The 23,266-nt window shown below is 51.2% G+C and overlaps 1 pseudogene; it reads left to right on the forward strand.

The window, feature by feature from the left end:
- Nucleotides 1-1,168: 1,168 nt before the first annotated feature.
- The window catches only part of LOC136512962 (uncharacterized), a 44,929-nt pseudogene continuing 22,831 nt past the window's right edge, over nucleotides 1,169-23,266 (forward strand).

The following is a 23,266-nucleotide window of genomic DNA, read 5'->3' on the forward strand; positions in this document are numbered from 1 at the left end:
GCCGCAGCAGGTCAACCATCGTGCAGCTCCAATAACTTGTAAAGCAGGAGAAGGGTGAGGGGATCCCAGTTCCCAAAAGAAGGTGACTCACCTGGTCGAGATCCAAACTGAAGAGAAGGTTGGCGGCGGTGCCCTGTAGCTCGTCGTGCGCTGCCGCCAGCCGACCAGTGGATAGGGCCGAGCGCCGCTGGCCGGGGAAGAGGGCCGAGCGCCGCAAGTAGAGGAGCTACAACCGTGCTGCCGTGCTGCCCGCGCCCGTTGGACGGATTCGTGAGGAAGTGCCTTACCGCTCCGCCTTGCCCTCAGTGTGCCACGCGCCGCTGCCGTGGTGAGGTGACCGAGTTCCTATGGTCGGGGAAGGGGGCCGAGTGCCGCTGGTGGAGGAGCCGTGCCCGTGCCGCCGCGCCGTACGCGGCACATCGCCCGTGCCGCCTTGCACTTGCTGGCCACGCCCGCGCCCGTCGGTCAGAGACGTGAAAAAGAGCCACGACGCCTTGCCCTTGCTGCCTCTGCCGTCGGGATGCCGCGCCGCCTCTGCCGCCGTGACGCCGCTATGCTGGGAAGGTGGCCTCACGGGGCAGACGACGCTGGCGTTCTCCGGATGCTGGCAGCTGCCGCGGCTCGCCGCCGTCGCTCCGTGTCGTGAGTTAGAGCCGTGCCGGTATCGATGGGTCCTTGCTGCCGTTGGGCCGATGAACCGCGAGGAGGTGGAGGCGGCGTCGTCGCACCTCGAGGCGGAGGAGGCGGGTGTCACTGAGGAGGAGATCGTGAGAGGGATTGTTGTTTCCTTTTCTATGGTGCTGGCGCATCGCGGTGGAAGCGGGCGGGCAACGCAGGGATGACGATTTCCTTTATTACCGTGCGGGGATCGCAGGTGGAGTTCGACGAGGTGACCGCGCGGATTGTTTCGTCTGCCAGTGAACAATTAGTCTATAAACTTTTTAATTGTATATATAGAGACTTATGTATAATTACGAACTTTTATAACCGTACCAGGAAAAAGCCTCCGTAAACACAGTCTCCAGCTTCCATTTCCATAAATCGAAACGCCGCCCTCATCGTGCGCATGTCTCTCTGCCCCGGTGGCCCCACCCCCAACGAACAAATGCCCACCTACTATCTCGAATCTTAAAGCAAAACCGACGGCCCCCGCTGCCATCCCCAATTCGCTAACGGAAGAGAAGAGTGGAAAGCAAACAAGCCCCAGCGGAGCGGAGGCCGAACCATCACCAAACCCGAGCCCCGACCTCCCACCTCGCCGTCGCCGGCGATCAGCCGCCGCCGCCGCACTAATCCCTGCCTTGTCCTTATCACAAACCCGCGGCGCTGGAGCTCTGATGCTTCCCACCCCATGGCCTTCCACATTCCCTTCCCCCGCCACTGGCTTCCTTCTCCTCCTCCTTGCCCTCCTCGCCGTCGCATCGGGGGCCCCAGGCCCTAGTCTAGGAGGTTTCGATCGGGGGGAGCCCCCCGGCGCGGACGAATACTCGATCCTTACGTTCCACGACTACACGCCGCCCCCGCCCCCCGCGCTGCCGCCACCGCCGGCGGCCCCGGCGGCGACCTGCGCCGGGGACCTCCGCGGCGTGGGAGACCTTGACACCCAGTGCGTGGTCCATGAGTCGGTGAAGCTGGGAGGCGGGGTGTTCATCAGCGGCAGCGGCAGCCTCGTAATCCTCGACGGCGTCGCGGTCACCTGCGAGCGGCCCGGGTGCGTCGTCTCTGCCAACCTCTCCGGTGATCTCCTACTCGGGAACAGGGCCCGCGTCGTGGCCGGGTGGGTCTCCCTCGCAGCGGCCAACATCACGCTCGGCGACGACGCAGCTATCGACACCACCGCGCTCGGCGGTGACCCGCCCGACCAGACCAGTGGTGTACCCACCGGGACGTATGGGGATGGCGGTGGACATGGCGGCCGTGGCGCCAGCTGCTTTGTTAAGAAGGGGCAGGCGCAGGAGGACTCATGGGGCGGTGATTCCTACGCTTGGTCTGCACTGAAGACTCCAAATAACTATGGGAGCAAAGGGGGATCCACTACCGTCGAGAAGGACTATGGTGGTGGGGGTGGCGGTGTCGTGTGGTTATTCGCTGACGAGATTGTGATGAATGGAACAGTTCTTGCTGATGGTGGAGACGGTGGCACCAAGGGTGGGGGTGGCTCTGGGGGAGCATCTATCTGAAGGCTTCCACAATGTGGGTATATATTGCATTGGTTTCATGGCACATTTCTCACTTCTTATTACTTCCTACTACTAGTTCCTATTCCGTTTTGAGCTGTTAACTAGACATTTGAGCTAGTTGATTTGATGGAAGAATGAAATGTCATTGCAATGAAAAATGAAGAGAGCTATACTAGGTTTCTGTCCTTTCTGGGCTCAATCGGGATTTCAAGCAGAGACAGTTTGTGTAAAGCTGTATAACATATCGTTTGCAGTGTGGTCATTTAGTACAAATACATAAAGGAAACTTGCTTGAGGTTTTTGGATGGTAAAGATTTGAAGTTTATGTTCTGCTTACAGTACTTCATTGATAAACATAAGTAGCATATGGAATATCATGTTTTCGTAGTGAAAATAAACAATCTCACATTGTGTTTTTTCTAGTGGCACAGTTAGACTGATTTTATAATGCTGATAATTCATAAACTTGACTCAGATTTAAACTCAGCATGCACTCAAAAACAATGCATGGCAATGGGTGCTATACAAGTAGTGCTGAATCAAGACAGGACCACCATTTGTTTGTCATCATCATATAAATAATAGCCACTGTACTCCCATCAGTTGAATTGTTTGGTGTGCTGAAGGTAGTCGCACCTTTTTTTGAGTAATTATTTGGCAATGTAACATGGTCATGACTAAGTTGATGTTAACCCTAAGTACTTTTTAGGAAATCAGAGGTAGCTTGACATGAATGAAACAATTGACACACTAGAGAACAGTGAGCTAGTCTGCTGACAACCTAATCTTCTAGTACATTGTTGATAGTAAGTAGAGGCCCAATACATTTGTATCTCTGTATCAGGTCTGGTATAGCAACAAAATTGCTTTTCTGGTTGAAATAGAAGGGGTAGAATGATAATTTGAGTCAGTTTATGATGGATGGAGAATTAGTGTTGTTGCAATCCTTTTTTCGACATTTCTTCCCTTGCAGTTTGACATTTGAACTCATGTCCTTCCATAGCCTGAATGTTTCTACTTTCTGATGTAGACTTCTTTTCTGGTTCTTATTATTAAAATGATATGCGGTTCACCTGTGTATCTTGACAAGGAATCTATTTTTGGTTAAATTCATTTCCTAAAGATTGTACATAGTCACTCCCTTTCTGATACCTTATTTGAACCAGGCGAGGAGGTGGCAAAATAAGTGCTTGTGGAGGCAATGGTTTAGCTGGTGGAGGTGGAGGACGTGTTTCCATCGATGTTTTCAGTAGGCATGATGATGCACAAATTTTTGTTCATGGTAATTTACCTGGTTTTCTTTTGCGTCAGTGACTGCATATTTTTCAAATGGGTTACCTGTGTTTAGTTCGAAGGGTGGGCCTGGTGCAAGCGGTAGAGTCTTACCGTCTGTGACCGGAAGGTCCCGGGTTCGAGTCACGGTCTCCTCACATTGCACAGGCGAGGGTAAGGCTTGCCACTAACACACTTCCCCAGACCCCGCACAGAGCGGGAGCTCTCTGCACTGGGTACGGTTACCTGTGTTTAGTTCATTGTAGTGAAGTTATTGACCCATTTATCTGCTACTGCTCTCCTTACCTCATACATTCTTACTTCCGATCTATTATTCTATATACAAGGTCTATTAATTCATGAGATTGTGCTCTAAGTATCTTTAGTCCGGTATACCTATAGTAGCTGGTTGATGGACAGTACAGGGTCTGTTCAAGCTTCTTGACCTAATAATTTGAGTGTTTAATTTTTCCCTTTTTTCGTGATCTACTATTACTGTTATTATGGTTACCAATAACACCCTTTTACTTTTCTTATCCTCCTTTTTGGTGGCTCTTGTTGGGTTTCATCAGTAGCCAATACCAAGTTTTTTTTTGGGACTAATAGGCTTTGTTGTTGTTCGTGTACAGGGGGGAAGAGTTCAGGATGCTCAGACAATGCTGGAGCAGCTGGAACACTTTATGAAGCAGTACCTAAGAGTATTACTGTTAGCAACAATAACTTGAGCACACAAACTGATACAGTTTTTCTAGATCCCCCATATGAGCCACTCTGGACAAATGTTTTTATCAGAAATCGTGCCAAAGTTTCTCTTCCCTTACGCTGGAGCCGTATTCAGGTCTGTGGCTGAATTCTTTATTGATAGTGTAGCCATACAATTTTGTTTCAAGCATTGCACTTGTTTTGTTTTCTGGAGATGAACTCACAGAAAAGTCACAAAATATTTTTTTCAGGAAGGTGTTAGCTTTGTTTCTCTTTGTGTCTTTCTTACATAGATAGGGGGAGTGCTGTTATTCTGGGGCTTGTCTGTACTTTCTGTTAACATTTTAGGCCATAGCCATACATAGACCCTCCAGTCACAAATCACAAAAAATGGCATGCTGGGCATGCACATTATCCCCCCAAAACCCATAACTCTGATCATTGTTTTCTACTAAAATATATGTTTAGAACAAAAGAAAAGAATGATATTGTGAGAGTCTTTGATAGGATTCCTGATCCTACCGGCAACGTTGCGTAGCTTGTATGGGTGTGAGGGAGGAGGAGCAGGCCTGGAGCCTCGCTGCCGGCGGCTGGGCGCCATCGCGAGGTAGCAGGCGTGGAAGATGACAGGGAGGGCGGCTAGGGCAAATCCCGGCTCCCTGGGGGAAGCCGGAAACAATTAAGATTGTTTCTGCTTAATTCTCAATAATCCCAATTACAATAATTTATACTCTAAAATATCCTTTTACGGAATAACCCTCAAGCTAATAGATAAATATTAATTCCCTGTAAACAATAACTAAACGGGCCTATTCAGCCACTATTGGGCTGGTTGCGCCTCTTATACTGTATACCGGTCATAACATCTCTTCCCTCCTCGGCAAACAGCTCGTCCTCGAGCTGGACCTCAGGATATTGCTCCTTGAATTCTTTCAGCGGCTCCCATGTCGCATCATCCACTGGAAGCCCCTGCCACTGGACAAGAACGCGCCACGCGCCGCGACTGAGTTGAGCGCGCAGCATGCGCTCAGGCGCCTGAAGAAGGCGGCCATCCTGCACCAGCGGAAGAGGAACTGGAGCAGCCGGGGGAGCTCCCGTGTAGGCCTTGAGCTGAGTGACATGGAATACGTCATGAAGGCGAGCGCCGGCAGGAAGTTGTAGACGGTATGCCACCGGCCCGACGCGCTCGAGCACCATGAACGGCCCAGCGTAGCGTGGGCGGAGCTTGCCCTTGGAGTGCGCGACGAGGACCTGCATAGGACGGTGGAGGAGACGCAGCAGCACATAGGCGCCCACCGCGAAGGACACGTCGCGGTGATGCTCGTCATAGTACCGCTTGGCGTACTGTTGTGCCTGAAGGAGACGCTCCCGGACCTCCTCCAGGAACGCGTCGCGATCGCGAAGCATCGTGTCAGCCGCCTGTGTCTGAGCCGCCCCATGCTGGAGCGGAAGGAGGGGCGGTGGGGGGCGGCCGTAGACCACTTCGAACGGCGTTGCCCGGAGCGCCGTCTGGAAGGACGTGTTGTAGCAGTACTCCGCCCAAGAAAGCCAGTCGACCCAGGAGCGAGGACGATCCCCGGTGACGCAGCGTAGGTACATCACGATGATCCGGTTGACCACCTCGGACTGCCCATCCGTCTGTGGATGGAAAGCCGTACTCAAACGCTGCTTCATGCCTGAAAGCTTGAAGAGATCACGCCACAAATTGCTGGTGAAGACGGGGTCACGGTCGCTGACGATGGAGGTGGGGAAGTCGTGGAGGCGCACAATGCCATCGAAGAAGGCACGCGCCACCGACGCAGCCGTGTAGGGGTGGCTGAGGGCGATGAAGTGCGCGTACTTGGAGAACCGATCAACCACCGTTAGGATGACCGATTTGCCATGCACCTTGGGAAGGCCATCGACGAAGTCCATAGAGATGTCCGCCCACACCTGCGATGGAACAGCCAAGGGCTGGAGCAAGCCCACTGGGTGCGTTGTCGGCGTCTTGTTCCGCTGGCACGTGTCGCAAGAGCGGACGTAGTCCTGCACCAGAACTCGGTCACCTGGAAAGTAGAAGTCTTGGCGGAGACGAACGAGGGTCTTCTGTATGCCCTCATGGCCGGCCTGGTGTGCCAGCGCAACCACCTGGGGACGGAGGTCGCCATGTGCCGGGATGAAGACACGCTTGCCGTGGAGCAGCAGCCCGTCCTCGGCGCGCCACGGAGCATCTAGCGCCCCACTGGACAGCTGCTGGAGGAGTTCACCGGCCTCCTGGTCCAGCGCCAATGCCGCCCTGATGTCGTCGTAGAGACGGAAGGAGGGCCCGGACACAGCCAGCGCCGTGGGGCCGTCCTCGTCACGGCGGGAGAGCGCGTCGGCGGCGGTGTTGAGGCGCCCCGGCCGGTACTCGACGGTGAAGTCGAACCCGAATAACTTGCTGAGCCACTGATGTTGAGGAACCGTGGACAGCCGTTGATCGAGGAGGAACTTCAAGCTATAGTGGTTGGTGCGGACGAGGAAGCGGCGGCCCCAGAGGTACGGCCGCCAATGGCGCACAGCCTGGACCAAGCCGACGAGCTCGCGCTCGTAAGCCGCCAGCTTGATGTGACGGGCAGCGAACGGCCGACTGAAGAAGGCCAGGGGACCCGCCCCCTGGTGCAGCACCGCGCCGAAGCTGGTGCCAGAGGCGTCGCAGTCGACCACGAACTGGCGATCAAAGTTCGGCATCTGCAACACAGGCGCCGATGATAAAGCGCGCTTGAGGCTGGAGAACGCCTCGTCAGCCGCCTCATCCCAAGGCGAACGCCTTCTTGCGCAGGAGACGTGTGAGGGGCGCAGCGATGGACCCGAAGTCCTTAATGAACTTTCTGTAGTATCCGGCCAGCCCCAAGAAGCCTCGTACGCCGCGGGGTGAGCGGGGGGCCGGCCAAGCTGCGACCGCCTCCACCTTGTCGCTGTCCATGGCGACACCGTCTTTGGAGATGACGTGGCCCAAGTAGGCCACGGAGGAGGCGCCGAAGGAGCACTTGGACCGCTTGAGAAACAAACCATGCGCGCGAAGGGCGCTGAGGACGAGGCCGACGTGCTGGAGGTGTGCTGCCCATGATGCGCTGTAGATGAGGATGTCATCAAAGAAAACCAGCACAAACCTACGGAGGAATGGCCGAAGGACATCGTTCATCAGCGCCTGGAAGGTTGCCGACGCATTGCAGAGGCCAAACGGCATGACTAGGAACTCGAAGTGCCCCTGGTGAGTGCGGAACGCTGTCTTGGCGATGTCCTCATGGTGCATGCGCACCTGATGATAGCCCGAACGGAGGTCAAGCTTGGTGAAGTACTTGGCGCCGTGGAGTTCATCGAGAAGCTCGTCGACCACCGGAATTGGGAACTTATCCTTTGATGTTTTATCGTTGAGAGCCCTGTAGTCGATGCAGAAGCGCCAGGAGCCATCCGCCTTCCTGACCAGAAGGACGGGGGCCGAGAATGGGGACGTAGATGGCCGGATGATGCCCTGTTCCAGCATGATGGCGCATTGACGCTCGAGCTCATCCTTCTGCAGCTGTGGATATCTATACGGCCTGACCGCCACCGGTGCCGTGCCAGGAAGGAGATGGATCCGATGGTCGTATGGCCGCACGGGCGGCAAGCCACGCGGCTCCTCAAAGATGGCGCCGTGCTACTGTAGTAATCTGTCCAGCAAGGGCCGGGGCTGGTCGACTGCGTCCGCGGCCAGCAGGTGTTGAGGCGCCGGTGGAGAGCCTTCGCACTGCCATGTAATGCGTCGGTTGTCCCGCTGGAAGGACACCGTGTGGGCGTCGAAGTCCCAGGTGAGCGGCCCCAAGGTGCGCAAGAAGTCGACGCCAAGGATGAAGTCGAAGCAGCCCAACGCGAGGCCGACGCAGGTGACCGGGTACGACGCGCCACCGATGGAGAGGGGCATGTCGCGGCCGATCCCCTCGCACGGCAGGCGCTCCCCGCTGGCGACAGTGACATGGAGGTGCGCGGCGCCCGAGGAAGAGAGCCCCAAACGGCGCATCACATGGCCCTGGAGGAACGTATGCGTGGACCCGGTGTCCAGCAAGGCGAGGAGTCGTTCGCCCTTCAGCGACACAGGCAGGAGCATTGTGTTTTCCGTTCGAATGCCTGCGAGAGCATACATCGAGACAACAAGGGCATTAGCTGTAGGCTCCTCTGTCGACGTAGCTGAATCTTCTGGTGGCACAGCCCCTTCGTCTTCGGCGGTCGCGGATTCGTCGACGGTCTCGAGGTAGAAAAGGCGCTTGCACACGTGTCCCCGCGCATACTGCTCATCACAATTGAAGCAGAGGCCCTGGCGTCGTCGCTCCAATTGTTCCGTCGGAGTCAGACGTCGAAATCGCGGCTGACCGGTGGCCGCAGGGGGCAGGGCCGGCGACTGGTTGGCAGGAGCCCCTCCCGTTGCTGGGGCAGTAATGGACGGTCGTGGAGGTGGTCGCCCACCCCGCTGCTGTGGCAGCTGCGCCGGCATGAAGGCCACCGCGCGGCGCTCGAAGGCCCGCGCGAGGTACATCGCGGTCTGCAGGTCAGGCGGGTGCTGCAGCTCGACGTCCACCTGGATGTGCTCCGGAAGACCGCCGACGTAGAGCTCGGCCTTCTGCCATGGGTTCAGATCACGCGCATGGCAGAGAACCGCGTTGTAGCGGTTGGAGTACTCCTGTACCGAGGAAGTGAAGGGCAGTCGCGCGAGTTGAGCGAGTCGTGTGCCCTGCGTTGGGGGCCCGAAGCGGAGTTGGCACAAGGCGCGAAAACGATCCCAAGCTGGCATGCCTTCATCCTGCTCCAACGCGTAGTACCACGTCTGGGCGTCTCCGCGGAGGTGGTACGAAGCGAGCCAGGTCCGGTCCGAGTCGAGGGTTCGCTGTCCGCGGAAGAATTGATCACAGTGGTTCAACCAATTGAGTGGGTCGACGCTGCCATCAAACGTCGGAAACTCCAGCTTGTAGAAACGCAGGGGCGCATGAGCTCCGTGGACAGCTGTGGCGGCGGGAGCGCCACCCTCCATGGCGATAGCCATCGCTGCCTCGTTCCCAGAGGTCAGCGCAGCCAAGGATGGGGCGCCTCTGTAGAAGAGGTTGCCCGCAGCGTCACCGTAGAAGACGCCGGGGGCGAGAGGCAGGGACACATCCCCACCTGCAAGGGCATGCGGTGGTGGCGCCGTTGACGTGGAAGTAGCCATGGTGTAGATCGGAGCGGCTGCGGAGCCCGCCATCGCCCATGACGGGATTGGTGACGGCGAAGGCGGCCACGGGAGCATGTGGAGGGGGAGTCCAGTGCTCGGAAGCCCCGGCAGACTCACGTGCGGCACCGCCGCGGAGTGATCTGCGGGCGCGGCAGCCGGCGCGGGGAGGGTGGGTTGCGGCGGGGGCGGTGGAGGCAATGACGCGGGCGGAGGGTGTTGCTGCGTGAGCCCCGTCCACGCGGCTTGCATCGCCGCGATACTCTGGTTCATCACGGCCATATTCGCCGACATCTCGGTGACAACCTCGGCGAGGGAGTCCAGCGTGAGGGGCCGGGCACCCGAGGACGCAGGGGAGGCGGCCGCAGAGGATACCGCCGACACGGCGGGGGCAGAGGACTGCGGCAGCGGAGGGGTGGGGGGAAAACTGGACTGCGGCAGCGGAGGGAGTGGAGGAGAACCTGACATAGCTGATACCAGGTTGATAGGATTCCTGATCCTACCGGCAACGTTGCGTAGCTTGTATGGGTGTGAGGGAGGAGGAGCAGGCCTGGAGCCTCGCTGCCGGCGGCTGGGCGCCGTCGCGAGGTAGCAGGCGTGGAAGATGACAGGGAGGGCGGCTTGGGCAAATCCCGGCTCCCCGGGGGAAGCCGGAAACAATTAAGATTGTTTCTGCTTAATTCTCAATAATCCCAATTACAATAATTTATACTCTAAAATATCCTTTTACGGAATAACCCTCAAGCTAATAGATAAATATTAATTCCCTGTAAACAATAACTAAACGGGCCTATTCAGCCACTATTGGGCCGGTTGCGCCTCTTATACTGTATACCGGTCATAACAGTCTTTTGTGAGACTTACAAAATCTATAAGATATAGTTATATACCATTTTCATTTGACAGATCTAAATACATATTAGGCTCCGTTTGGATGTTGGCAATGGAATTGGGTCAACGGAATTGAGTTTCCAAATCAATGAGACGCTGGAATGGTATTCGACTGTGGTTCCGTTTCCACGCGTTTGGGTGTCTGTAAATTGTTCCTTGGAAATCAGAACCCACATCCGTCCCTCTTCTTCCCCTTGGCCGGCGAGGCCCTCCACACCCCGGAGACCCCGCCCGCTCCACGCACCAGCAACCCCGCACTATTATGCTCTGGCGACCCCCGCCCCTGTTCTGCGCACCGGCCACCCGCTGCATGTGCAGGTGACCCTGACCCCTCCACGCGTCGGTCCTCCACCCGCGGCGCACGACGGCGACCCCGCCCTGCTCCGCACTGGTGACCTCCATGGCAGCGAGGGCGGAGGGGAGGCGCTCGCCTTCCTTCTAGGGTAACCAACCTGGGAGGACACCGGTGGCGGTGCGCGGAGACGGGGCACGAGCTGCCGGAGCGGGAGAAGGAGCCGGTGCCGCAGCGAGAGCGGGAGAAGCTGCCGGTCCTGCGCCTGCCGCCTCGCGCGCAAGAAGCCGCCGCTCAACAATTCTAGCCAAAACCAAGCCTCACAGGTCCGTATTAGTGGCTGCTTGTTTTGTGTGCCGAGAATACCGTTTAGAATTGGGAGTCAAATTCCAAGATCCAATTCCAAAACATCCAAACCCGTGGTATTGAAGATATACGATTCCAATTCCTCAATTCCTTGCTGAATGCCAACATCCAAACGGGGTGTTAAGATATTGTAGGTCAAACTTTTGACTGCATGCTCTCCAAAGGGTCACTTTTTGTGGCTGGAGGGGCTAGGGAGTACATCTGCATGAGTTAGTGCTGCATATATAACAGGTAGATAATGCACATTGTCATTGCCAGCTGGTGTGCTTGCTTTTTTTTGAGATCGATAGAGTACTACCAGTTGTTAGTGTGGTATAAGTAGTCTGAAATTAATTCTGAATCTGTAGATTTTTAGTTTATTTCACTAAAAGTTTCCTCCCTTCTACTATCATTTTCTTAAATGCTTCCTATTTTCAGGCTCAAGGACAGATTCTTTTAGCTGGTGCTACTCTAACTTTTGGCCTGACACATTATCCATATTCAGAATTTGAGCTGTTGGCTGAGGAACTTCTTATGAGTGATTCCACAATCAAGGTTCTTTTTTGCTTTTGATTTCCTGTCATTTTCTGCACTTTTGGCTATATAACATTTTGTATGTTGTATGGATACCACTCCTTTTTTTCAATCAAATTCAGGTCTTTGGTGCTTTACGAATGTCGGTAAAGATGCTCCTTATGTGGAACTCAAGAATGACTATTGATGGTGGCCGAGAATTAGGTGTGGGAACTTCATTATTAGAAGGTAGCAATTTGATAGTTCTGAAGGTATGTAGACAACTGTAACGCATGCTACATCCTTTTTCTGTCCGCCTTTACTCTACATGATATTTTTTTTCACATGCTTTTTCAGGAAGCGTCTGTGATACATTCAAATGCTAATCTAGGGATTCATGGTCAAGGAGTTCTAAATTTATCTGGTCAAGGAGATACAATAGAGGCACAGCGCCTTATTTTATCACTGTTTTACAACATATTGGTACATCAAAATGCTTTTCTGTTTTGTTTGTCCACAATCCATGTGAAATTATTCTATCTGTATCGTATTGCATGCCTGTTGTGCCTTTCTTAGCACATTCCTATTGGTTGCGGACAGGTTGGACAATCTTTTATTGTTGGAGGTAACACAGACTTGATTAGCCTGAACAGCCACAAACCCCAGGCCGTCTCCTTGATTATATATAGAGATAGACATTGCATTGATTACAAACAGCTCACTAGAGCATAGCTAATCAGATAGGTGCCTTGGCAGCCGTACACACCTCTTGGGCTGCCCAAGGTCTTTAATGACTATAATTAACTAGCATAGTTATCTAGGAAGTGCTTAGGAAGCAGGGCTTATTAACTACATTTCTCCCCCTAAGACCTGCTTCAACTAATCTTGATCTCCTTGATCCCAATCCTGCTCCTCATCTCTTCCAGCTTGGTTTTGCCCAAGGCTTTAGTCAGTATATCAGCGAGCTGATCTGCAGTGGGAATGAACTCTGTCTTGATGCTACCTTCTTCCACACAATCTCTGATGAAATGATGCTTGATTCTAATATGCTTGCTCCTGTCATGGAAAACAGGATTCTTTGCCAAAGCCAGAGCAGACTTATTGTCTACTCTGAGTTCCACCACCTCAACTTTTCTTCCCAACAAATCTGCAAACAGTCTTGACAACCACAAAGCTTGGGTTGCAGCTGTTGTCATCGCCACATATTCAGCCTCACAGCTAGACAGAGCAACAACTCTCTGTTTGACAGACTGCCAGCTGACCAGGCTGGTTCCAAGGAAGAACAAACATCCAGTTGTGCTTTTGCTTGAATCAACATCTCCAGCCAAATCTGAATCACTGTAACCCACAAACCTTGCTTTGCCTGTTGTTCTGGTGTAGCAGAGCCCATGATCTAGAGTACCAGCCAGGTATCTCAAGATCCTCTTCACAGCCTGAAGATGTTCAGTTGTTGGCTTCTCCAGAAATCTGCTAACATACCCTACAGCAAAAGCCAAATCTGGTCTTGTGTGCACTAGGTATGGTGATGATCAAATCATCAACATAGACTCCAATTACCAGTAGGGAGTCACCTGATCCCGTCCTGTACATAGCAGCTTCATACACATTCTGCTCAAAACCCATCTGCTTGAGAGTAAGTCAAGCTTGGCATTCCATGCCCGAGGAGCCTGTCTTAGGCCATACAGAGCCTTGTGCAGCCTGTACACTTTCTTCTCCTCTCCTGGTACTACAAAACCTGGAGGCTGTGTAACATAAACCTCCTCCTGGAGTTCTCCATTCAAAAATGCAGACTTCACATCCATGTGATGTACTGCCCATCCCTCTTGTGTTGCTAGGGCAAGCAAAACACGCACTAATTCCAGCCTTGCAACCGGTGCAAAAGCATCTTCATAATCAACTCCTTCCTGCTGCACAAAACCACGGGCCACAAGTCTTGCCTTGTGCCTAATTACAGCTCCATGTTCATCCTTCTTCAGCTTAAACACCCATTTCAGTGAAATTGGACGGTGACCAGGACGGGGAGAAACAAGTTCCCAAGTCCCATTCCGCTCTACTGAGCTCAGCTCCTCTTTCATCGCTGCTTGCCAATCTGGATCATCTTTGGCTTCTTCATAGCTTGTAGGCTCACCAGAATGGGTGAGATTCAGTTCTGCAAACAGCCGCTGCGCCGGCGGAGGGGTTGGCTGATCACCAATAATGTCATGAATCTTCCGATAGCGGAGTTCTTCATCGTCGTGGCAGGCATCCACCCTTTCATCATCATCCTCCAGGGGGGTCACATGCTCAACCTGAGGACTTGCTGGAGCTGGTGTAGGTGTTCTGGGCGACGCAGGCGCCTCTGCCTCCGCTGCGGGCTCCTCTGCTTCCGCTGCAGGCTCTCCTGCATTCACCGGAGAGAAACCAGGCGATGCAGGATGTGGCGGAGGAGATAGTGAAGGCGACGCTGAACTTCCTGCTTCAGGGAGTTCCTCCGCCCATGGGAATTCAACAGTAAACTCACTGCTCGCTGCTTCTGGTGTGCCTGCTGCCGGTGATGCCCAGTCCCAGCCGCGGCCTTCGTCGAACACCACATCGCGGCTGACACGCACGCGCTGGGACACTGGATCATAGATACGGTATGCCTTGGCCCCTTCCGCATAGCCGATAAACACGCCAGCCTCGCCGCGGTCATCGAGCTTGCGAAGCTGAGTAAGCCGCCGGGTATAAGCCACACAGCCAAAGACCTTGAGGTGGCCGACTGTTGGTGCCCGGCCGTGCCATGCCTCATAAGGAGTGGTATTCTTCAGCGCCTTCGTCGGGGATCGATTCAGAATGTGCACAGCCGTCATCACAGCCTCCCCCCAAAACCGAGAGGGCATCTGGCGTTGCTTGAGCAAAGCTCGTGCCATGGCCACCACTGTTTGGTTCCTGCGCTCAACAACACCGTTCTGTTGCGGTGAATAAGGGGCACTGAAATGCCGTTTAATACCTTCATCAGCGCAGTATGCAGTAAACTCCGCGACAGTGAATTCGCCGCCATTGTCGGTGCGCAGGACCTTCAACTTGCGCCCGCTTTCCACCTCTGCTGCCACCTTGACCTTCTTAATTGCTTCTGCTGCTGCGTCCTTGGATGGCAGCAACACAACCCACATAAAGCGGGTGGCGTCATCGACGAGCAGCAAGATATAACGGTTGCCCGCCGGTGTCGCTGGCGTGACCGGACCGCATAGGTCACCGTGCACCAGCTCAAGCTGATTCTGGGCACGGTATGCTGCTGCAGCCGGAAAAGAACGCCGCCTCTGCTTGGTGGTAACGCAGGTGTCACACACCTGCTCAACATGGTCAACCACCGGCATCCCGCGCGCCATCTCCTCCTTGCTGAGTCGCCGGAGTGCATCGAAGTGCAGATGGCCGAAACGCTCGTGCCACTGCCACGCCTCTTCATCCTTGCGTGCCGCGAGACAGAGAGGTTGTGCAGCCTCAAGATGCAGAATATACAACCTATTCTTCCCTCTGTGTACCTTGGCGAGCAGACGGCGGCTCTTGTCCCAAATGCGAAGCACGCCATCGTCAATCACAACCTTGGACCCTCCTTCATCAAGCTGTCCCAGACTTAGGATAGAGTTATTCAGCGCCGGAATGAAATAGACGCCATGAAGAACCCTCTGCTCACCGGTCTTGGCTTGGAAAACAATAGACCCGACGCCCTTGATCTCTACCTTCGACGCGTCCCCGAACCGGACCGTTCCTCGAACGCCAGTGTTCAGATCAGCAAAGAACTCTTGGCGCCCGGTCATGTGATGCGTCGCGCCGGAGTCCAGGTACCAGCCGCTGTCCACCTCTTCTTCGTCCACGCCGAGATAGGCGCGAGCACGTGGCTCGGAGAACTCGACGTGCTGCGCCGTGTAGCTGTGCGCCAGCGTGCTCTGTTCCAGGCTAATGAAGCCATGTGCCAGAAACAGAGCGCCATCTTCATCGCACTCGGCGTACTGGACGCGCGCCTCATGCCTTCCTTGGTTCCCGCCACGCTGCCCAGCCTGATTTCCGCCGCCACGACCTCCACCACGATTGCCACCGCCGCGGCCAGCACGGTTTCCACCTCCACCGCCGCGCTCTGCATCTTCACGGCGCGGCTGGGGACACTCACGTGCCCAGTGGCCCTCCTGGTTGCAGTTGAGGCAGGTGTTGGGGCCGACGCGGCCAGCAACATTGCCATCTCCTCGTCCGCCACCACGTCCACCGCCTCTGTCTCGTCCTCGTCCACCACCGCGGCTACGTCCACCGCCACCGCGCTGGTTCCTGAATCCAGAACCACCGGCATCATCTCCCTTCTTCTCCTTCCTCCAGCGCGCTCTCCACTGCTCCTCGGTGTACAGCAGCTTGCCGTTGATGGCCACCGGCTCGGTCAGCACTTGTTCCTCGCGATTATCCACCGCCTTGAGCCTTCCAGTCACCTCCTCAAGAGTGAGCGCCTCAAAGTCGAGGAACTGCTCAATGGCGACAACAATCTGCGCGTACTTGGCTGGCACCGTGCGCAGAAACTTCTCCACCACACGCTCCTCAGTGATGTCCTTGTCACCATGAATGACAAGCTGCTGGTGCAGAGTTGACAGACGCAGGGCGAAATCCTCCACTTGCTCGCCGGGGTTGACGCCGATGTTCTCCCAATCGCGGCGTAGGCGCTGCAGCGTTGCTCGACGGACCCGGTCCACGCCGATGCGAGTCGCAGCGATGGCGTCCCACGCCTCCTTCGCCGTAGCCTTGTCGAGGAGTGGGATGCCCATCTCCTTGGGCACGGCCCCGACAATCACCTCCAGTGCACGCCTGTCATCGCGAAACTGGACAGGGCCGCCCTCGATGGCGTCCCAGAGATCGCGCGCCTGCATCCTCAGCTTCATGGTCTGACTCCACTCGTAGTAGTTCGACTTGTCCAGCATCGGCCACGATGTGCTGCTACTGGAGTCGCGGTACACCACTCTGCCGTGCGGTGATTCGTAGCGACCGCCGCCGCGGCCGCGCCTCCGGTCCCGCAGTGGTGACTGCGAGCGCCTCCTGTCTCGCGACGGAGTCCGCAGCCCCCGATTCCTGCTCTCCGCCTCCTCTTCCTCCTCCTCTGCATCCTCTTCTTCTCCCTTCTCAGCAGCAATTTCGGCCCGCAGCTCCTGCGCCGTCCTTGCTGCCGCCTCTGCAGCAGCCGCCGCCTGCTTTGCTGCCTGGACTGCCAGCGCTGCTGCTTCCTCTGCAGCCTTCAAGCGCGCGGCACGGCCGGAGGAGTCGCCCAGCTCTCCATCGCCGGTTCCCTTGGCCTTGAGCCTGGCAGCGCGCTCAACAGAGGTCGACATGGGGTGGAGAAGGTGAGGAGTTGGCCTCGTGGCTCTCTGGTGTCTAACCTAGCTTTGATACCAAATGTTGGAGGTAACACAGACTTGATTAGCCTGAACAGCCACAAACCCCAGGCCGTCTCCTTGATTATATATAGAGATAGACATTGCATTGATTACAAACAGCTCACTAGAGCATAGCTAATCAGATAGGTGCCTTGGCAGCCGTACACACCTCTTGGGCTGCCCAAGGTCTTTAATGACTATAATTAACTAGCATAGTTATCTAGGAAGTGCTTAGGAAGCAGGGCTTATTAACTACATTTATATCTTAAATTCCCAAATAAAATTAGGCCTGTTATTTGGAACTTGATCACTCGTTGGCATTTTTTTACAGGATTTGGCTGTTTTGTTTTTATTCTTTGCTCTGCTATTTACTTCTCTAAGTTAAGATGCTGAATTTAGATGGTTCAAAGTTTAAAAGCCTCTTGAGATGATCATGTTGCTTTCCATAACTGAAGCAATCAAAATTCTATTTCTTGCTTTCCTTGGAGGCTGCGTGCTAGTATAGCCATAATATGGGAAATATGTTGTGATAGGTCTTTGACTGGTCCAGTTCAATATTTCATTGTTGCAGTTAGACTGATATTTTTAGCCATTCGAAGAACATTATAATAATTGATAAGTAATTCTTTTCTTTCAGGTTGGACCTGGAGCTGTTCTAAGGGGCCCACTTATAAATGGAAGTCGTGACGAGATGTAACTTATCACCTTCAGATTTTGTGTTAAATACTCTCTTTTTTATTGTTTTTCTCATTGGTGAATGATTAATGAGATTTTGTGGCAACACCAGGGCCCCAAAACTGAACTGCGAAGATGAGAGTTGCCCTATGGAAATCTTTCATCCACCTGAGGATTGCAACTTGAACTCTTCATTGTCTTTTACTTTACAGGTGTACTATTAATTCTCCTAAGTTAGTAAATTTCCTCATGTTGTGATATTCTATCTATTTCTTTTAAAATAAAATGCATTTGCAGTGCTTAAACTTGTCCCATGATGTCGTCTAGGTCTCTAAACTTGACAGGCAAGTTCATGTTGATTAGGAAGATTTTGACCTTGAGTGCTTCATTAACAAGTTTAGGGACTCAAATATACATTTTAAAGCCTAATTTGACAGCGCTCTCAGCTCCACATAACATCATGAGTTTGTTTGCTAAAAAATAGAGTGATTCAAATCTCTGTTTTTTCATGTAAAATGAAAACAAACATGGTTTGCCCAAACACCCTCGATGCTCCCCGGCTAAAGCTCCATGGATTCTTGGAGCTAGTTCAGCTTCAATAATTGTTGGAGCTGAAGCTCTGCCAAACAGGGGGTTTAGGGACTTAGATGGCACCATGCAATAAGTTCAATTTGCTGGTACATTTTGCTCTGTATATTATTACCTTGATTACCTTTTAGTTTTACTTGTAACCCATGGTGGCTTTTGTAATGCAGATATGCCGCGTTGAAGATATTGATGTTTCTGGCCTTGTGCAAGGAACTGTCATTAATTTTAACAGAGCGAGAAGTATCACTGTGCAGACTTCTGGGACCATAAGTGCAACTGGACTAGGTATGATCATTTCTTTTTACGGAAGAACTGTGAGGGAGGTCCTCACAGCAATAAGATAAATTTAAATAACCCAAAAGAGGGAGGAGAGCACATACAAAAAGGAAAGTAAGACGAGGAAAGAAGAAAGTTTACTATCATGTTTTGAGGCCACTGACTATGCAGAATGCCACAAGCCGCATGGCAGTTCTGTTATAGACAAGTTTTGGAATAGTCCCATTATCAGATTTCAGTTACTTGGTCAGGGTATCACAGTCTGCTTACTTATTTTAGTTTTGACTTTTGAGTCTGTACTGCTGAACTACGGGCCTTGAATTGGAGGATGCATATCTATTCTCTTTGAACTTTGTTATGCTATATCTAATTAGATTAGGCACTTTGAGTAACTACATTGGCTGGCCTTTTAAACCTCAGACCAATAAAATATCTTAAAATTCTTAAGGTTGTACGAAACTGTCCTTTTTTTTGCTTGTATTGCTTTCAGTTTACTGAATGGAACATTGATTATTTGGTTAATACTTCATAAATTTGTATCAAAGTATGCATGATCCAAAATTTACAGCAATGCACTGTAATATTTCCACTGATCTCATTGTTAATGTGTTCGTTTTTTGTAGTCTTGTAAGGTTTTAAAGATTTTCATTCATACAAATTTATTGCTATGAATAACACTTATATTGAATTGTACCGGGGGGGGGGGGGGGGGGAGCGGCCATTTAAACGGGATAAATGGCCGATTAAATGGTATTAAAATGGGATAAACGACAGAGTCTACAGTCACATTTGAAAAAAAATTCTGTGTCGTACATACAAAATCTCGGAAATATAGTGCCACCTAGACAAATTTCCCTCTTCTTTTTGTTAATGTGTCTGTTTTCGCTAATCTTGTAGCTTTAAAGAGTTTGGTGATACTATTGCTGATTATATTGCTGTGAGTAGTGACTGCATTGAAAGGTAACTCCATGGGGAAAATACATAGCGACACTAGGAATAGGGAAGGGCTCTAATGGGAAGGGGGAAGTGACTCCTTAATGTATGTATTCCCAACAACAACATCAAAGCTAAGTCCCAAACAAGTTGGGGTAGGCTAGAGTTGAAACCCAGCAGAAGCAATCAAGGTTCAGGCACGTGAATAGTTGTTTTCCAAGCACTCCTATCTAAGGCTAAGTCTTTGGTTATATTCCATCCTTTCAGGTCTCCTTTTATTACCTCTACCCAAGTCAACTTCGATCTTCCTCTGCCTCTCTTCACGTTACTATCCTGGCTTAGGATTCCACTACACACCGGTGCCTCTGGAGGTCTCCGTTGGACATGTCCAAACCATCTCAACCGGTGTTGGGCAAGCTTTTCTTCAATTGGTGCTACCCATAATCTATCACGTATATCATCGTTCCGAACTCGATCCCTTCTTGTATGACCGCAAATCCAACGCAACATACGCATTTCCGCGACACTTATCTGTTGAACATGTCGTCTTTTCGTAGGCTAACATTCTGCACCATACAACATAGCAGGTCTAATCGCCGTCCTATAAAACTTGCCTTTTAGCTTCTGTGGTACCCTTTTGTCACATAGGACACCAGATGCTTGGCGCTACTTCATCCACACTGCTTTGATTCTATGGCTAACATCTTCATCAATATCCCTATCTCTCTGTATCATTGATCATAAATATCGAAAGGTATCCTTCCTAGACATTACTTGACCATCCAAACTAGCTTCCTCCTCCTGAGTAGTAGTGCCGAAATCACATCTCATATACTTAGTTTTAGTTCTACTGAGTCTAAAACCTTTGGACTCCAAAGTCTCCCGCCATAACTCCAGTTTCTGATTCAATCTTGTCCGGCTTTCATCAACTAGCACTACAACGTCCGCGAAAAGCATACACGAAGGGATGTCTCCTTGTATGTCCCTTGTGACCTCATCCATCACTAAGGCAAACAGATAAGGGCTCAAAGCTGACCGTTGATGTAGTCCTATCCTAATCGGGAAGTCATCCATGTCTCCATCACTTGTTCGAACACTAGTCACAAAATTGTTGTACATGTCCTTAATGAGCCCGACGTACTTCGTTGGGACTTTATGTTTGTCCAAAGCCCACCACATAACATTCATTGGTATTTTATCATAAGCCTTCTCTAAGTCAATAAAAATCATGTGTAGGTCCTTCTTCTTCTCTCTATACCGCTCCATAACTTGTCTTATTAAGAAAATGGCTTTCATGGTTGACCTTCCGGGTATGAAACCAAATTGGTTCATAGAGACCCACGTTATTGCTCTCAAGCGATGTTCGATAACTCTCTCTCATAGCTTTAAGTTTGGGACTTAAAGGCTTTGTTGTTGTTGTCGGTACCAATATACTTCTCTTTTACTCGTCAGGCATCTTGTTCGATCGAAAAATATGGTTGACCAGCTTGGTTAGCCATACTATAGATATGTCCCCGAGGCATATCCACACCTCGATTGAGATACCATCCGGTCCCATCGCCTTACCTCCTTTCATCATTTTCAACGCCTCTCTGACCTCATATTCTTGGATTCTCCGCACAAAGCGCCCATTGGTGTCATCAAAAGAGTCATTCAACTGAAAGGTTGTGTCCGTATTCTCACCATTGAACAATTTGTCAAAATACTCTTGCTATCGATGTCGGATCTTATCCTCCTTCACCAAGAGATGCTCCGTTTCATTCTTAATGCACTTAACTTGGTTGAAGTCTCTCGTCTCTCTCATGAACCCTAGTCATCCTATAAATGTCCTTCTCTCCTTCCTTCGTACTCAAATGTTGGTAAAGATCCTCGTACGCTCTACCATTTGCCACATTTACAGCTCGCTTTGCAGTCTTCTTTGCCACCTTGTACTTCTCTATGCTGTCCACACTCTTGTCATGGTACAAGCGTCTATAGCATTCTTTCTTCTCCTTACTAGCCCTTTGGACTTTCTCGTTCTACCACCAAGTATCTTTAGCCTCGCCTCCACTTCCTTTGGTTACTCCACACACCTCTGATGCCACCTTCCGAATGTTGGATGACATCTTCTCCCACATGTTTATGTCCTCTTCTTCCTTCCAAGAGTCCTCTTTGATAACCCTTTCCCTGAATACCTCTGACGTCTTCCCTTTTAGTTTCCACCACTTTGTTCTTTCAATCTTAGCTTGTTTATCCCTATGGGCACGCACCTGAAAACGAAAGTCTGCCACCAAAAGCTTATGTTGAGAAACAACATACTCCCCTGGTATCACCTTACAACCCAAGTATGCTCGTTTGTTCTTTCTTCTTGCGAGGACAAAGTCAATCTGGCTAGAGTGTTGTCCGCTACTGAAGGTCATTAGATGAGATTCTCTCTTTCTAAAGAAAGTGTTGGCTATCATCAGGTCAAAAGCTACCGCGAAGTCCAGAACTTCCTCTCCCTCCTGTTTCCTACTACCATACCCAAAACCTCCATAAACTGCCTCGAAACCTACGCTTGTAGTACCTACATGCCCATTAAGATCTCCTATAAAAAGCTTCTCACTACTAGGTACAGCTCTAATCAGGCCATCTAAGTCTTCCTAGAACTGTCTCTTAGCACTCTCGTCGAGGCCTACTTGGGGGGCATACGCACTAATTACATTCAAGACCATATCACCAACGACAAGCTTGACTAAGATAATCCTATCTCCTTGCTTTCTTACTCCCACCACACCATTCTTGAGGCTCTTATCAATCAAAACTCCTACTCCATTTCTATTCGCGACTGTCCCTATGTACCAAAACTTGAAACCTATATTGTCCACCTCCTTCGCCTTTTGACCCTTCCATTTAGTCTCTTGAACGCATAATATATTTACACGCCTCCTAGTCACGGTATCAACTAATTCTCTTAATTTACCTGTAAGCGACCCTACATTTCAACTACCTAAACGGATCCTAGTTGGTTCGACTAGCTTCCTTACCCTTCGCACCCGTCGACTTAGATGTAAAGACCTTTGCTCATTTTTCACTACACCCGGGCGCCGATGTAGCGCGCCACTAAGGAAGCGACGACCCGATCCTTGCTCACTTGACACCATGCCCAGATCGCGACACGGCGCGCCACCAAGGGGGTGCCGACCCGGCCCTTGCCCATTTAACACCATACCCGGGTTCCGATATGGCGCGTCGCTAAGAGGGTTACGTCCCAACGGTTTTCTTTCGGGTTTCATCTCCATTAGAATGGCTAGATTTAACGTTGGCTCGCCACGCCTATCACAACCCTCATCCTTTACCAGGGCTTGAGACTTGCTATGTTGAGACAACATATGCGGAGTTAATGTATGTATTCCCAAAGTAAAAAAATATATATATATGTAGTAGATCTTCCATGATAGCTACCTTACACCATTGCTCTGTTAAAAAAAAAATCTCTTGCAACTGATAATCATGACCTGTTTATTGTTTTGCTCTGGGACGATAATGTTGTAGCAACAAATATATCTTATAATAGGCTGCCTTTCAAAAATATATCTTATAGAATGTTCCAAATGTTTAGTGTAAAAAATTAAGGATATAAGGATATTTGGCACCAATACCATAAATATTGTTCTTATTTTGCTACTATTACTAATCTACCTTTCTTATACTGTTATACATAATTTAAATAATCTTTTTTGTGGCCCTTGGTGGTGGTGGTGCATACAAATAGCTTAGTTCATGCTTTTCTCTCTCATTCCACAGATTCAAAGCATTCAATTCTCAGTTTTTTTTTCCGCTGGACAAAGACACGTCCAAGCTTTTGATAACTATATATTTGCGAACTATAGTAAATGTCAACAAAACTACCAATATTTTGGGCTAATAGTCACAGACCTAAGACAGTTTGTGTCCATTTTCCAAATCCAAATACACCAGGCCACCTCTATTTTGAGTTGGCTTCTCACAAAACTACTACTTCATGACTACTATTCCTCATTCATGGCCAGTCTGGCGTATTCGCTAAATTTGTCAT

The sequence above is a fragment of the Miscanthus floridulus genome, chromosome 16, assembly GCF_019320115.1.
Source record: "Miscanthus floridulus cultivar M001 chromosome 16, ASM1932011v1, whole genome shotgun sequence".
NCBI classification, from domain to species: domain Eukaryota; kingdom Viridiplantae; phylum Streptophyta; class Magnoliopsida; order Poales; family Poaceae; genus Miscanthus; species Miscanthus floridulus.